The sequence below is a fragment of the Elephantulus edwardii genome, unplaced genomic scaffold (assembly GCF_000299155.1).
Source record: "Elephantulus edwardii isolate Elephantulus edwardi_28Jun2011 unplaced genomic scaffold, EleEdw1.0 scaffold00004, whole genome shotgun sequence".
NCBI lineage: Eukaryota > Metazoa > Chordata > Mammalia > Macroscelidea > Macroscelididae > Elephantulus > Elephantulus edwardii.
Window position 1 is genome coordinate 8,626,740 of NW_006399754.1, and position 13,696 is coordinate 8,640,435.

Consider the following 13,696-nt stretch of genomic DNA (forward strand, 5'->3'; position numbering starts at 1 on the left):
CTGCAGCTAAAGACATAGATGTGTTAGTTGTTGTGGTGCCATCGAGTAGATTACGACCCACAGGGATCCCTTGGACAACAGATCTGAACCCTCTCCCATCCTCTGCCATCCTCACAATTTCTCACAAACTCAAGCCCATTGAAGCAGTCACTGCATCAATCAATCTGGTTGAAGGTAGGTGCCCTCTCTTCTGCGGATCCTCTACCTTCCCAAGCATGGTGTCCCTCTCCAATGAACAGTCTCTCCTGGCAACATGTCTGAAGTAAGACGAAGCTTTATCGTCTTTGCTTTCGAAGAGCACTCTGGCTGAACTTTCTCTAAGAAATATTTGTTTGTTCTTATGGCAGTCCATAGGATACTCAGCACTCTTGTGCAACACCACAGGTCACAGGTATCAATTCTCTTTCTGTAATCCTTGCTCATTATCTAGTTCTCCAATGCATATAGCAAGTGATTGAAAAGACCAGGGCTTGATGTTGCCCAAATTAGTGTTATATAATGCATGACTCTGTGTGTGTGTATGTCTGTAAATACATGCATAACACACACATATACACCTTTTATCTGTAACTTTGTAATCTACATGTTACAAAGTTAATTTTACTGACATTAGGTATCAGTGAAATTATGAAATAGTTTTAAAAATTTATTATAGTTTACTTAAAATTACTATTTTTACAATTTTCCTATTACTGTTAGTCCCCTAAGATTATTGTCTTTTTTTGTCATAAATTTTAATTCTTAAACCATCTTAAATTTCAAAAGACGTAACTTCACAATCCACATTTATTTATATCTGCCCAATATTAGTCCTTTCTGATATTCTTCATTTCTTCCTGCAATTCTATTTCTGTCAAAAATAATTTTTTTTCACTCTGAAAAAAACACTTAGAGTGTTCTACTGGTGAAAATACGTTGCCTACAAGATTATGTTTGACTGAGAAATTTTTTTTTTTTATTTACAAGGAACATTTTTTTCAGATAATGACTTATAGGTAGACAGTTATTGTCTTTAACTATTTCCATGATATTCTTTGTTATCTGGCTTTCAACACTGATCTCAGAAAATAATTTCAGACTCTTGTCACATTTTGAAAGCAATATCTCATCTTAATCACTTAAAATTTTGTGTTTTTAAATTAGGTTTTCAGAAGGTTTCTTGAAATTACCTAGGTGAAATTTCTTTTTATGTATTCTGCCTTACAGAGTTCTTAAAAATGTGGACATATAAAATGGGTGTTCCATATAGATAGAAACAAAAAAAAAGGACGTGGAAGAAAGTTTGGGAGAAGTAACAACCAAAGAATTTTTTAAAAAGCTTGAAAGACCTTTCAAATGTATATTAGAATTTTTGTATTGTACTCTGTATTTTCCAATGTTTCCTTCCTTTCTACTTTGGCTTTTATAATTTCATAATTAAGAGGCTATAAATAACACAGGAGGAGATGGCCCATCTTTTTCTCACAGAACAGCTAGTAGGTTCAAAGTGCCTACCTTTGGTTTGACAGTGTAACTTCTTATCCACTAGGTCAAGAGAACTTCCTACTGAGTGAAATATCCCAGTCACAAAAGGACAAATATTACATGATGCCACTGTTGTAGAATGAGACTGTCCTTGGGGTTGGGGAGAGACTGAGTAAGATGGGTTCAATAATGTATACTGCACTGAAACAGAGGAGGGAGAGAACCGTCTAAAAGAGAGATGTAACTGGGTATTTCTGTCATCACAGGAGACTAGAGCGAGGGCTACATGGTGGAGGGGACCAGGGGGAGGGTTTGTAAAACAATGAAAGAATCTTTTCTTTTACTTTTCCATAATTTTTGGACTCATGTACTTATAACTTGTTAGTCAAATTTGTGTCTTCTAGGGTGCAACACCCCCATGATACATCTTGAAGGATATGTACATGTACAGCCAAGCACAATCAATAAGAGTGCATCTGAATTCCAAAATCAATCTCCATAATAGTCTATGTGTTTCCTACTGCCAAAGGGGCCCTTTAGAGTAGTGAGAGAAGATCTTCACCCTGAAACCCACAGCGTCCCTTTTCAGCAGGAAGTAGCTAAGAGAATACGCCGTCCCCTTTTCCTTATGACTCAGGGTGAAGTCTCTCTCAGGGAGGAGTGATAGGGAATGGCAAAGGATACACTGACAAAGAAGATTAATCAGAACTGGCTTTGACAAGCACTGTGGCATTTGGACAAGAACAAACTGGGAGGAGGGTAGAGAGAATAGTGCAACAATGAATGAGTGGAAGCCCAAAATCTCTGTAAATGTTTATGAAAATTAATAAAATGTAATTATAGAGAAAAAAAAAGAGAACTTCCTATATCTTCATTGGGTATTTTAATTCAATTTAAATAACAATAACATAGCAATGTTAAAGTACTATTTCATATGCCAATATTTTGATCACCTCTAAGTCTAACTTTATATTGTTTGGATTTTGTTTTCTTGGGTTTTGTTAAAAGGTCTTTAGCTGTTCTTGCTAATTGACTTCTAGACACTGTGTACACAACATTCAATGTTAAGTCACCTTCCATTAGAGAAAGCTCACACATTCTACGTTTTGGCAGTCACAGGGTTTGGGGAAGCTGGCTGCATTGGTCTCACCAAATCTGAACTCAGACTGATCAGTGGAGTCCATCTGCTTGTGCTTTGTCTTGTTCCTAGAGCGGGCTACTCTCGTGGTCAGCAATACAAGTTGTCCTGTATTCTCATCATTACCCTGAGCCTTTGGCAGGGGTGAGGGATGAATACAGATTATTTAAAGGACTTTCCATTCTGTTCTTTTGTGTATTTGTTGTTCTGCTTCTATAAAGATGAAAACTTTGGGAATCTTATGGGACAGTTCTATTCTGTCTTAGATGATAACTATGAACTAAAATCGACTCTATCACAATGGGTTGTTTTTGTTTTTTTTTATCAGCCTTAGAAAATATTTAAAAGTTCTCTAGGTGTTTTTGCTTAGTTCTTTGACCTTCTACCTTTCACTAATTCAAACCTAGAGAAATGTGATCCTAAACCTAAATGTTAAGAACTAAAACAATAAACTCTTAAAAAAAAACAGGCACAAACTTCACCTCAGTCAATGATATTGATACAAACAATATAGGGGAAAAGGTGACCAGGAAGTCCTTTGGATATTTGATGCCGTCAAATTGAACAATCACTCACCAAATTGAGATGAAGTATTCAAAAATTGTGTTCATTAACAAGCATTAATTTATAAGAATACTATTAGAACTCAATAAAATTGGAGAATGTACTTGAATAGGCATCTCTCCAAAGATCCCCAAGTTGGTCAAATATGAAAAGTTGCTTGGCACTGTGAGTCATTAGAAAAATACAAATTGAAGCCTCTAATAAACTAGTTTCATGCAGTTTCCAAGAATTTTATTGATGTCCTGCTTGACTTCATCATGAGTTGAAATTAAGTTGTAAGTGGTGTGTATTGAAAATTATCCTTAAAACAAAACTTGCTGGCTTAGTGGTAAATAAGCGCATTGTCAAGGCTCAAAGTCCATGGTTCAAATCCACCAACTATTCTGGCTGGAGGTTCAGCTATGGGCTGGTTCTGACTTGATGGTCCACCACCATGACCAACAACAACAACAACTTCACCACCAAAATTTTGCTGCCTCTGAAAGATCATTCTCATAGATATCTGCTCACCGTTTGGGACTGTAAGCATAGATATCACCACAATTTTAGATATTTTCATGATTTATTCATGATTACTAAGTGGCTTGTTGAGAGATGACACATTTTCTTCCAGAAGTGTTGCGCCCTTCTTTTCTTAAACTGGAGGACATCTTTTAGATGATCTCATTGGAATTTAAATGACAAAGAGAAGCTGAAAGGGAACAAATATGGAGCGGTTCTCCTCTGTGTGTAGTTGAAGTTTCTAAAAGTTGTTACGGTTTTGGTTACGTGGATAAAGAGTATGTAAGAACTACAAGCCATCAACTTAAAGAATGACACTATGCTTCATTTTTCTTTATGTTCCTTCTGTTGCGTTCTGACTCATGTTTCTTGAAATAGCATCACACACTCTCTTAGGAAATAATTTATCTTTTTTTTCTTTTTATTTATCCCCAATGGGTTATTTCAGAAGTGTCTTTGATGGGGACTTATAGGACTTATGTTAATAGAACAACAACAACAAAACACAAGAGACTCACATCTCCCAATGCGCACTTTTAAATATCTCATTAATGCCCAAATGTGGCATAGGTTTGGAATCTATAAGAATGCGTCCTGAAACTAAAAAGAAAATTCATACATATTGAGAGCAATGTGGAAATTTCTATAAATTTTCAACTCGTATGGCAGTATAAAAAGCATAATTAAGGCACAACTACAGAACTTTTGACTGAACTGAATCATCCTTGCTGTGACACAGATAACTCAGGGTTACCCCGAAAGAGAGGCTCAAGCTGAGAATTGTGAAATATTAGGTTCTGAGTAATAGGTTTTCACAGGCTGGGGAATAAGGTTGCAGGCTAAGGAAAGGTAACTGTTTTTCCTCTTATCTTGTCCTTCCGAGAGTTTTAAAGTTCCACTAACAGTAAAAAAATTAAATTACTCTCACAATCCATGTGGTATGTGCTGAAGTTCAATAAGCTTTGTCCCTCCACCAGGAGAGATTTCTGCACTTTCCCCCCAAGAAATGCAGGTTTAGAGGTTCTCTCAAATGATGCATATGTTGAATTTCACACGAAAGAACAAAATTATATTGTTAAAAATGGTCTAAATTCACAAGGGAATAGAATTAGGGCCTGCACAGGTTTCTAATAAAGTAGAGGTCAGATATACCTTTATTTTCTACTTTCTTCTTCATTATCCATGGGACTTCCATAATGACCAGTATTCAAAGACCATACTCATGACCACATGGTTTTCTAAATAAGTAACAGAGTACTCAGATTCAGGATCAACTTGGAGTAAGCAGGATCCGGACCAGGAAGCACCTAGACAAAGCCAGGAGGCTACCCAGCTTGGAGGGTACTTCCCTCCCTTCACTACAGAACTGCTTAGAACAAGGCCAGCCTCGAGGTGCTTGCTGCCAGTCGGGGTCTCTCTACAGTGCTAGTGGTCTCTCTACATCAGAGCCCCTGGCTTCCGCCTTTGCTGTTGACTGGCCCAGCTCACAGCCCAGCCCCTGTATCTTCGTAAAGTCGTGATTGGCTTCTTCTGGGCCTCTCACTGACAGTGCTTTGCCACCAGCCTCTTCCAGACTTTTTCAGTATTTCATTCTTTGACTATATTGCAGATTTACACACACAAACACCCCCCCCCCCCCACACACACACACCTTCATAGGAGTCCAAACTTCTCAGTTCTTGGCTCTCTTTGGTTTAAGATTTCCATCTTAACCTCTCTGAATCTTTTTGAGATTGGCTGCTTATCTAACAAAAATCCTTGTCAAGTGTATTCCTTCTAGCAAGATCATGACTATCATGGACTGCAAATCATTTCATTCTATTGGGTAGCTTTAAATACCACTTTCTAACAATACTGAACAATCTTTATAAGGTGAATAAAATATACCATTGTTGACCAGATTACAGTACAATTTTTTTAAAAAAATTATAAACCCAAGGCAGAAAACCCACACCACACAAGAGAAGCCCACTGCTCTGTAATAACAAGGGTGTGTTGTTATTGTTAGATGTCATTGAATTGGTTCCTATTTATAGTAACCCTTTGTCAAATGGCTGCAGGATTTTAATTGTCAGCTTTTTGGATTGTCGCCTGATTCACATATCACACATCACCAGCATGGTTCAATATATTTCACCACCATCACAATTCTTCTTAAGTATTCTTTATTCACTGTTCAACATTTATATGGGTATATTAAAAAAGCCTCCCTCAAATTCAAACCCATTGCTTTGTGTGTGGAACTGACTCCTGGTGGTGATTATCCGTATTGCTCCTAAAGAGATGTGGGGTTTTGACCACCAGAGAGGTTCCACCTTTGGATTAACAATACCCCACAAAATACTCCATGAGAATTTCCTTTACACATACTTGGTTATTGTTTTTGTTTGTTGTCAAGTTGGAACTAATCCATACTTGATTCTCCAGCAGGTTTTCACAGGCAGTTAATCATATAGGATGAGGCTGCCTTTTTTCTCCAGTGGAGTAGCTGGTAGATTTGAATCAAGTACCTTTGAGATTGAAGTGCAGCTTCTTACCACAGAGGAGGCAACTGAAAATACCTCTTGGGTCAGGTGCACGTTAGGCCCCAAAGTGATGCTCTTACTCTTCAGAGAGCCCTTTTGTAGCAGATTTGCCCCAAACAGTCAGTCTTTTGGTTTCTTGACTATTTCTCCTATGAGTGTTGAGTGTGGGGCAAAGGAAAATGAAATCACTGATAATTTCAGACTTTTCTCTGTTTATCATATATTCTTATTGGTCTTCTTGTGAGGATTGTTGATTTCTTTATGCTGAGGTGCAATCCACTGTGCAGACTGTTCTCTTTGATCTTCCTCAGTATGTGTTTCAAGTCTTCTCTTTCTACAAGCAAGCTTGAGTTGTCTGCACACTATAGGTCATTAATGTTGTCAGATGTCACATTGTTCTTTCATATAGTTTAGCTTCTTATGTTAATCACTCAATATAGACATTTAACAAGTATGGTGAAGATGTACCACCCTGACACACACCCTTCTGATTTTAAAACAAGTAGCATTCTCTAGTTCTGTTTGAATACTTTCTTCTTAGTATACAAATAGTTTTCACAGAAACAAAATTTAAAGCCCTAGAATTTCAAAGTTATCCATACATTATTTTCATTGTTACCTATAATTTATGAGGATCCATGCACTCTAATGGACTTGCACAGTTGACAAGAGTAACAACTTGTCTATTTTTAGGCTCAAGGAAGCTAGGGGAGGAATTAGGATATATTACAACAGTTGTGCTAGATGGTAATTGTTTATTTCATTTGAAAATCTCATAGGAATGATTCTTGGAAATAAACTACTAAATTATCAAAAATACCAGGAAATGTTTATATATCAATAAAGAGAAACTTAAAAATTTGTTAATAATTAGTACTCATGAGGTCTCAAAGGACTTCAGAAAGAGGAAGATGACATATATTCCAATGCCTTTAATATTGAGCTATTACCTCTGGAAAATGTAGGTAATGGTTTTGGTGTTGTTTTTTTTTTAAAAAATATGTAAAGTCACTATGCACCATATCTTTAAACAGTATGTCTTGGCATAGTTTTATACTAATGATATTAAAAAAAACCCAAACACACACAGTAATTTTCCATACTTTTACAGTTGTGTTATATTTAGAACAGTTATATGTGTTTTCTCCCTGGAAATTGAAAGGGCATATCCTCCTTTCCCACTTAACTTTTGGAGGCAACATTTATGAGTCCAAATTAATTTTGTCTTATGGGTGGTTTGCCTGGTTCCACAATCAGCACTCTTGGTACCAGAAGCCAGGAAATCCAAAGATGGATTACACTGGGAAAGTCTTATGGCAGGGACCTCTCCGAGTACGGAAGAACAACGACATCAGTCTGGAGGAAGTTAAGCGTTGAACGGAACATTTCAAAGGGCAGCTTGTGAAGACAAAGCAGTATTATAACAAAACTTGCAAAGACCTAGATTCAGAAAATCAAAAGGAAATAACTTGCTTGACATTCTTCAAGATGAAGAAACTGCAAAACAAATTTAAGCCTCACATTACAATACTGAAAGATATCGTAGGCAAAATCTTGAACCATCTAGAAGCATCAAAAGAAGGTGGAAGAAATACATGGAATCACTGTACCAGAAAAAAAAAATACTACTGCCACCAAAAAACTTAAGGAAGAAGCTTATGAGCAAGAACCAATGCTAAGAAAAAAAGTTCAAGCTACTCTGAAGGAATTGGCGATAGATAGATAGATAGATAGATAGATAGATAGATAGATAGATAGATAGATAGATAGATGGATGAATGACTGACTCCAGGAATGGATGGAATACCAATTGACATATTTCAATAAACAGATGCAGCTCTGCACACCACTTGTGCTAAGAAATCTGGAGGACACCTATCTAGGCAACTGACTGGAAGAGATCTGTATTTATCCCCACTCCTCAAAAAGGTGATCCAACAGAATGTGAAGATAATGGAACATGTGAAGAATAACTGGAACAATATAACAGAGAATTACAAAAACTACCAGCTTAGTTTAGAAGAAGTCATGGCCCTAGGGATATTACTCATGACATCCAATGGATCTTGACTGAAAGCAGAGAATATCAGAAGGATGTCTAATTGTGTTTTATTGATTAGGCAAAGCCATTTGGGTGGATAACAACAATTTGTGCAAACATTGAAAAACATAGAACATCTAAAACATTTGATTTTGCTCATGCAAAACCTATATCTAGATACCAAAAAGCTATTATCAGAGCGAGCAGAGCAAGGGAGCACTGTGAGATTTAACATCAAGAAAGGAGTATATTAGGGTTGTATCTTTTCCCAGTACCTTTTCAGTTTATATGCTGAACAGATAATTTGAGTGGCTGGACTTTATGAAGAAGACTGTGGCATCAGGATTGGAGGAAGACTCAGCAACCTGTGCTATACATACGACACAACCTTGCTCACCAAAAAGAGAAGGTAAGAGCAGTCAGGCAATCAAAAGACAAGATGCAATGGGGAAATCTGCTGTCAAAGACTGAATGAACTAACTCAGTCCCACAAGGATAAATATTTGTTCCTATTCCAAGAAAGGTATTTCAACAGAATGTGAGAATTATCGAACAATATAATTAATATCTCATGCAAGCAAAGTATAGCTGAAGATCATTCAAAAATGGTTAGAATAGTACAATGACAGAGAACTACCAGAAGTTCAAGCTGATTTTACAAGAGGCTGTAGCAACAGAAATAACATCTCTGATGTTAGATGGATACTGGTTGAAAATAGAAAATATCAGAAGAATGTCTATTTATATTTTATTGACTATTCAAAGACATTTGACTGTCTGGGTCATAACAAATTATGGCTGACATTGAAAAAAAATGGGAATCCCAGAACACTTATTGTACTCATATGGAATCTATACCTAGACCTCTCAGTAGGGATCACTAATCAATGAATTCTCAGCAGGTCTCAGACATTTTATATGTATAGAAAGCTTTAGTGACTTCATTTGCATAACCTATTGACCCATCCCTACAAGGGCAGGGATGGGTCAATATCAATCACAGGGCAGGTTGCAACAAAAAGATATATCAAACCAAGCTATTTACAGCTTACTCAAGAATTGTCAAACAACCTGGACAAAGTTAACACACACTCTGGGGGCAAAGGTTACTCCTCTGCCTTTGTTGTTGTTTTTGTTGTTATCTGCTGCCTTTAGGGCAAAAATTATTCAGGCTACCTTTCCAAAGAACCACAGCAAAAGCTCACAGGAAGGAACTCATTTCACCATGGTAGGGTTGTTGTTGGCGATATAACTAGGATATTCTTTCAAGGCACAGAGATTAAAGTTTGTCTCACACACTTTGGGCATGCTTTCAGATGGTGCCAGTCCTTGGAAAAAGACATTATAGCATAATGAAAAGAGGAAAATTCTCAAGAAAATGAATTGACACGGTGATTGACAACAGATTGACAACGGAGCAGGATAGGACAAGGTTTTCATCTTTTGTTCAATAGAAAGGCATCTAACAAAGGGAACGACGTGGAGAAAATCATAGCATGCATACGTATATGGTGAATTGAATTGTTCAGTACAGGACAACAACAAAAAAATTATAGTGCAAGAAAGAAGGATAAAATTGCCGGAACTAAATACTTGCTTTAGTGAGATGAGAGGGAAACTAGTGTACAATTAGACAGGTTGGCCTCACATAGAAGTCCAGATGATATATTTGCAGCAGAAGAAAAGATCAGGAGATGTAAGTGGATAAATAGTTATGCTTATAGTGGACTGTGGACATTTTCGTGTTATTGCTTCACTTTTATCAGTGAGTTAAAATGCATTGATGTAATACTTCTGCTATTGAAATTCTTTCATTGCATTTTGATTTCTAATTCATCAAATCTAACTCTTTAATATCATTCGCCTTCCTTTTATCTTCAGCTTCCTCTGATTTTTAATTCCATTGTTCATTATTATAATAATCTCTCTCTCACCTCTTTCTTTCTCTCCAATAAGTTACTTTGCTGCCTAAAATAGCTTTTAACTGCTTTCAGAATAAAAGAGAAACTCCATACCTTCAATTCCAATTTTCTCTAATAAGTCCTCATTTCCCAGGTTCTAGTCATACTGACATTTCTCTTCCAGAGTGTGGCAAAATCTTATTTCTGTTTATACTTGTATTTAAATCCTTTCTCTGAGTGTTCTCTCATAGAGACTTAGTAACAGCTAAGAAAGAACTCTCAAAGCCACTCTATCTAGAGTGACACTCTGCTATTTCTCACTATTTTGTTACCTTGTTTATTTTAAGTGAGGTATGTGTCAACATTTCCTTACATTGTTTGTTCTCATTTTGTTCTTGTATGAATTTGAGTGGAGTGTGAATTCACTGGAGTGAAGTACTTATCCTGTCTATCGTGTCCTATTTACCATTGTGCCATGATTTATCAAAGTACCAAGCAAATAAATTAATAAAGACCTTAAGCTATCAATCCACAGGTGGGTGGCCTTTCTAGTTTATAGGTTTAGGACACAAACATATTAAGATTGTCAAACCCCTTTAATAGCTAGCCATCTTTCTAGTTTGAGTAAGAAATAAAGTAATAGGGACATTTTAGAAGATTACAATAATTTTGAAGATTAATAAATAAAAATATTCATTGGTGGTGTTTATTGTCTCCACACACACCCCATCCCTGCCAATTAGAACGCTGAGGAAAAAAAATATGCATACATACATATAGGAATAAAAACATTGGGTATGAAATGGAATTTTTACATGTGCATTTCCAAATTATGACTCAATATACCAGACTGATACTTTTTATCTCTTGCCAAGAAACAATGCCATTTGTATGGGGAACATATTATTCCAGCAATAGATAACTTGATAAATATGGATTTAAATGGAATTTGGAAACAGATGGAAAAATATATTTCTGGGTAAACATATGAGTCTAGTCTCTATGCAAATAAGGTTAGCATGGAATGTGGAATGGAAGAGGTGATCAGGGAGACATACAAGAAAATAGAATTAACTCATATTTAACTGAGCACAGATATGCAACTCTAGACCTAGTTATTCACATACATACAAGAAGAGTACGCATAATAAGTAAATGAGAGCGTCCACGTGTCACTTTAGAAACTGTAAGTGCCATTCTACCTCGGCCTGCAAAAAGATAGCGTTGCTAAGAAAGAAGAACAAGAACAGAAGTGATTTTATAACCAAACAGGTACTGATAGGGAGATGAATGAACCTGGCAGAGATACTGAACACGTAGCTAAAAAGAAAGTAAAGTAAAGAGAACTTCTGCTAATTTGCGCTTAGGCCATAGAAGGACACAGTGTCATCAGGCTGGGTTTCATGAAGAAGAATGTGGCATTTGGGATCAGAGGAAGACTCATCAACAACTCGCATCATGCAGATGACACAACCTTACTCGCTGAAAGTGAGGAGGGCTTGAAAAGTTTGCAACAGAAGATCAAAGACTAAAGCTTTCAATATGGATTACATTTCAACATCAAGAAGACAAAAGGCCTCATCACTGCATAAGCAGCTTCGTGACAGATGGGGAAAGGATGGATAGAAATTGGCAATTACCTCATTTTACGTGGATCCACAGTTATCGTTCTTGATGCCATCAACCAGGAGCTCAAGAATCATATTTCACTGAGCAAGTCTGCTGTCAGGTACATCCCTAAAGTACTGGGGAGTAATGATGTCAACTTAAAGACTAAGGTGAGGCGGATTCATGCCATGGTCTTTCCAATCTCTTGCTATTCATCTGAGAGGTGAACAGAGAATAAGAATGACACAAGAATTGATGCCTTTGGTTTTGGTGTTAGGTACGAGCACTGAATATCCCATTGACTGTCAAAGAACAAACAGTCTTGGGGAAAGTGCAGCCAGAGTGCTTCTTGAAGGAAACGATAGGAAAGCTTTGTCTCACATTGGATATGTTGCTAGCAGAGGTTATTGGAAAGGGGCATCATGCTTGGAGTGTGAGGGTCAGTAAAAGAGAAGAACTTCAATGAGATGAATTGATGCAGTAGGTACAGCAATGAGCTTCAGTGACTCAGAGATTATGAAGATGGCACAGGATAGAACGGGGTTAAGATTGTTGTTCATAGGATCACTATGAGTCAGGCTTGACTTGACAGCACCTAATAACAACAACGTTCTATTAATATTAACTTCTTGATTTTGCACTGTCGCAAAATATTTTTGTTACAAGACTTTTACTTATTACTAAAGTATGTACTTTACAGTAAAAGCACATCATATCTACAACTTGCCCTCAAATGTTGTTGTTGTTGTGTGCTATCAAGTCACTTGTGACTTAAAGCAACCTTATGTCCAATAGCTCTAAACTCTGACTTACCCTGAGCCAGACTTACTGACTCTGACACACCTATCCCCATCACCCTCGTTACTTCGTCAGCCCATCTCATCTGAGGTCATCCTCTCCTGTGCTGTTCCTCCACACTTCCAAGTATGATGTTCTTTTCCAAGGATTGCTCCCTCCTGGCAATATGCCAAAAGTGTGTGAGATGGAGCCCAAGATTCTTGCCTCTAAGGAGCAACATGGTTTTACTCTCTCCAGGTCAGACCTGTTTGTTCTCTTAGAAGTTCATGGTATGTTCAATACATTTCCGCAGTACTGCAACTCTTCTATCACCCTTAGTCAGCTCTCTGATACATAGCAAAAAATTCATGGCCTGAATAAAGTATTACCTTAGTTTCTAGACTGATATTGTTCTTCAACATGCTGGAGAGATCTTTGACAGTAGATTTTCCTAATACACTTTGTCTATTGATTTTCTGACTGCTAGTGCCAATAGTTCAGAGAAAAAAAAATTCTGTCTATGCAGAGAGAAATGTTTATTACATTTTTTTTCATTACTCCAGCAACTCCCCCATAAATCTCAAATTATGTCAAAAGTTTTGAAAACACAAAAAGAGTATAGATTTTTGAGATGGAACACTTACATTTGTATTATATAAAATGGTTTAATAGCATTATGATTTTGAACAATTCCTTCACTTCTACGAAACTCAGATAAAATGAATTTAATGCTTATTTCTAGATTCACTGTGATGATAAAATGAAACGTACTGTGATTTTTACATTATAAAGAATAATGTTAACAGCATCAGCTATTGCTGTAATATGAATGATGGGAATTATAGTAAATGTAAGGTAACATTTGGAAATTTCATTTTGTTGATGACAATTTAATCCTTCCAAAAATTGAGTAAATTGCTAACACTGAATTAAATGGTGCAAAATATGTAGAATTTTTTTTTAAAAAAAACAGATACCTTAAAGGTAGGAATAATAAACAATAGAGCATTTAACCAAGGAAAATACTGTTTTTGTTGTTATTGGGTACCATTGAGTTGAGTATGACTCATAGTGACCTATGAACAACATATCTCAACTCTGTCACCTTGTCATTTCTGACACACATGAGCCCACTGCTGCAGCCACTGTCAATGTCAGTCCAGCTCATGACTCATCA